The following is a 3,358-nucleotide window of genomic DNA, read 5'->3' as shown; positions in this document are numbered from 1 at the left end:
GCGTTGGACTGGGGTGAGCACATTAAGAAGTCTTACAACACCAGGTTAAAGTCCAACAGGTTTGTTTCAAACATGAGCTTTCGGCGCGCAGCTCCTTGCTCAGATGAATGGATAGGTATGTTCCAGAAACATACTCATGTGACTCAGCAATGTTGTCTACCTCATACGCTGCAGGAAAGGATGTCCCAAAGCATGGTACATTGGCGAGACCATGCAGACACTGCGGCAACGAATGAACGGGCATCGTGCGACAATCACCAGGCAGGAATGTTCCCTTCCAGTTGGGGAACACTTCAGCAGCCAACTCCAACAGCACAATTGAAATTAACAAATAATTCTTAGAAAAACACTCAAAGTCTTTAACCCTTAGCTGCCCAATAACTATAGTCACAGGATTTGTAAATTCAAAGAATTAATTTTACTAAAAACAGTAACTATAATTAAATAGGCAGCAAATACAACTGGTTAACTATTATCTAGTTCCTAACCCTACCTCTTTAACTTGGCCCTACACTCTCTACACACACACACACACACACACTAACAGACAAACAAACACAGAAGGAAAAAGAGAGATACAAAAATAATAAAAGCAAAAAGGATAAGAATCTTTTTTTTTCAGATGGTTTTATTCCAGCACACCATCCTTCAGTTTAGGCTTTCAGCTTTCTGCTTGCAGCCTGCAATGGATTTCACTGTAGGTTCAGAAATACAGAAACTATGCAGATTTTCTGGAGAAAGAGAGAGATACAGGAAGAATCACACAGTCTCTTCTATGAGCGTCCTGGACCCAACTGCCCATTCCTTGGCTCTCTCAAAGACACTTGGTTAGGACCTAATCACCACCTGTCGCTGGGCAGAAAATGCCTTTTGGCCAATTGATTGACCTCCAACCAACCAATCAAATCGAGTCCCTCTGATCACTTGGATACCAAAAGTCTGAATTCTGCTGTTTGTATGCTAACACATTGTACTATTTTGTAACGTTTAATTCCTCACTTGCTCTGCTCAACTAAAAGATATATCCAATAAACCTCCAAGGATCAAATAACAGCAAAATAAAATAAATGGTAAATAAGGAAATCAACAGGAAGGGCCCTTACATACCTCCCTCCCTAAAAGGAATGAAAGGGCAGGGCACGGATGTTTCATTACGAGGTATGCAAACATAAATCATAAACACATATTCATTAATTTATCCTCATTATATAAGTTCCCTTCCCAATCTCTACAGTGGCCTTTCATTCTCCACTTCCAATCATTTTCAAAATTATGGGGGTGACAGAACAATGGTTTAAATTTATGGATCAGCTCATAACCGTCAGCCATTATTGCTGCTTGTCCAGCGGTTATAACTCTTTGGTCTTCAACATGGATTCTTATCACAGAAGTTGTGAATCTTTAAATTTTTCTAAGAGAATGACCTCTTTCAGAACTCCCAATCTGGGTACCCATTTATGAAAATTGTTCTGCTTAGCCTTTTCGAATTAATTTGGCATACGTCTGTCCCGGCTGTCTCCTTAAATATCTTAGGAACCAGTTCATATGCACCCAGAATAGCCTTTTTTACCTCGTCATAATTCTTAAACACTCCCTCCAACAGGAAAGCATAGCCTGCAATTTATTTTGCATAGCTAAAGCCCACTTTTCTTTTGGCCACTCCATTTGGGTTGTTACTTTCTCAAATGCTCTAAAAAAGGTTTTATTTACTTTTCTCCAAATTTTGAGGAGACCTGTATAAACTATATTGCCACTGCTTTCCATTCTCTGATTAAGCTCCCCTCCAGCTCATGGCTGCACCCTTTTAATTTCCAGTGCCTTCAACTGGAAATCTCTCTCTAATGCTATTTCCTCTCTTTCTCCTTTGCTTTTTCCTCTCTCTCTTTTGCTTGTTTTCCCTCCCTCTAATTGCCACCTCCTTATTTTAATTTCATTTTCAAAAGCTTTGGGCGAAATTCTCCGACCCCCACGACGGGTCGGAGAATAGCGGGAGGGCCTTCTCGACATTTTTCCCGCCCTCCCGCTATTCTGCCCCCCCCCCCCCGCCCAACTCCCGACACGAATCGCTGCCGCCGTTTTTTTACGGCCGGCAGCGATTCACAGCTGTTCGATGGGCCGAAGTCCCAGCCCTTTACGCTGTTTTTACGAACGGCAAACAGACCTGGTCTGGCCGTTCGTAAAAATGGCGGGAACAACTCGCTTTTTATAACCATGGCACCGATTGGCACGGCAGTACCACGGCCGTGCCAAGGGTGCCATGGGCCAGCGATCGGTGGGCACCGATCTCGGGCAGCGGGCCCGATGCCCGCGCACTATTTGTCCTTCCGCCGCCCCGCAGTATCCATTCGCGGGGCGGCTGAGGGGCATCCCGGCCCGCGCATGCGCGGGTTTCGCACAAATACGCGATGACGTCATCCGCGCATGCGCGGGTTGGAGTCTTCCAATCCGCGCATGCGCGGCTGACGTCATATGACGCGTCAGCCGGCGCTAACTCCGGCAAGCGGGCTTAACGAAATTCGTTAAGCCCGTGATGCCGGAGCTTGCGGCGTCGGGCTGCTAGCCCCGACCGGGGACCAGAATCGGTTCCCGGTCGGGAAGGGGCGCGCTGGCGTCAAACCCGTCCGGGTTTGACGCCAGCCTTACGATTTCTCCCGTTTTGGGAGAATCGCGCCCTTTATTTTTTTTCTTTTTGCTGCATTTCCATTTCTTTTTCTTTTCACTGCATCTCGAATTGTTTCATTTGTAACTGGATTTTAGCTAATTTTACTGATTGTTGTCATGACCCAGGCTGTGTTTCTGGTATTTCTTTCAAATTTAAATACTGAGCAATCACTTCAGTTGCCTCTACATTCCTAGCTTAAGCTGCTACCTCTGTTTTTAATTCACCTGCCAATTTGAATAGCTTGTCTTTTTGAAGTCCTTTTAAATAAATCCATCTGAAGAAGGCCCTGAATAGCTTCCAGAGTCATCCTGTTATATTACTTCAAACTTAATTTGTTCTGTGAACCAAACATTGCCATCTATCTTTCCAAAGGTCCCTGGTGGTCTAGTGGTTTCCCTGGTGGTCTAGTGGTTTCCCTGGTTGTCTAGTGGTTAGGATTCGGCGCTTTCACCGCCGCGGCCTGGGTTTGATTCCCGGTCAGGGAAGAAACTGTTGCAGGGGCTGGTTTAGCACACTGGGCTAAATCACTGGCTTTTAAAGCAGACCAAGGAAGGCCAGCAGCACGGTTCAATTCCCGTACCAGCCTCCCCGAACAGGCGCCGCAATGTTGCGACTAGGGGCTTTTCACAGTAACTTCATTGAAGCCTACTTGTGACAATAAGCGATTTTCATTTTTAATTTCAACCAAGCCCCCAA

At 45.4% G+C, this 3,358-nt stretch overlaps 1 non-coding gene across 1 annotated transcript; it reads left to right on the top strand.

Annotated features, from left to right (window-relative positions):
- The first annotated feature begins 3,075 nt into the window (after positions 1 to 3,075).
- On the top strand, positions 3,076 to 3,147 carry trnae-uuc. The gene has a single exon. It is a non-coding gene; the product is annotated as a tRNA-Glu (tRNA).
- The last annotated feature ends 211 nt before the right edge of the window (positions 3,148 to 3,358 follow it).

This window comes from Scyliorhinus canicula, chromosome 3 (genome assembly GCF_902713615.1).
Source record: "Scyliorhinus canicula chromosome 3, sScyCan1.1, whole genome shotgun sequence".
In the NCBI taxonomy this organism is placed as follows: domain Eukaryota; kingdom Metazoa; phylum Chordata; class Chondrichthyes; order Carcharhiniformes; family Scyliorhinidae; genus Scyliorhinus; species Scyliorhinus canicula.
Note: the sequence above shows the minus strand (reverse complement) of the source record. Positions and strands in the feature narration are given on the sequence as shown.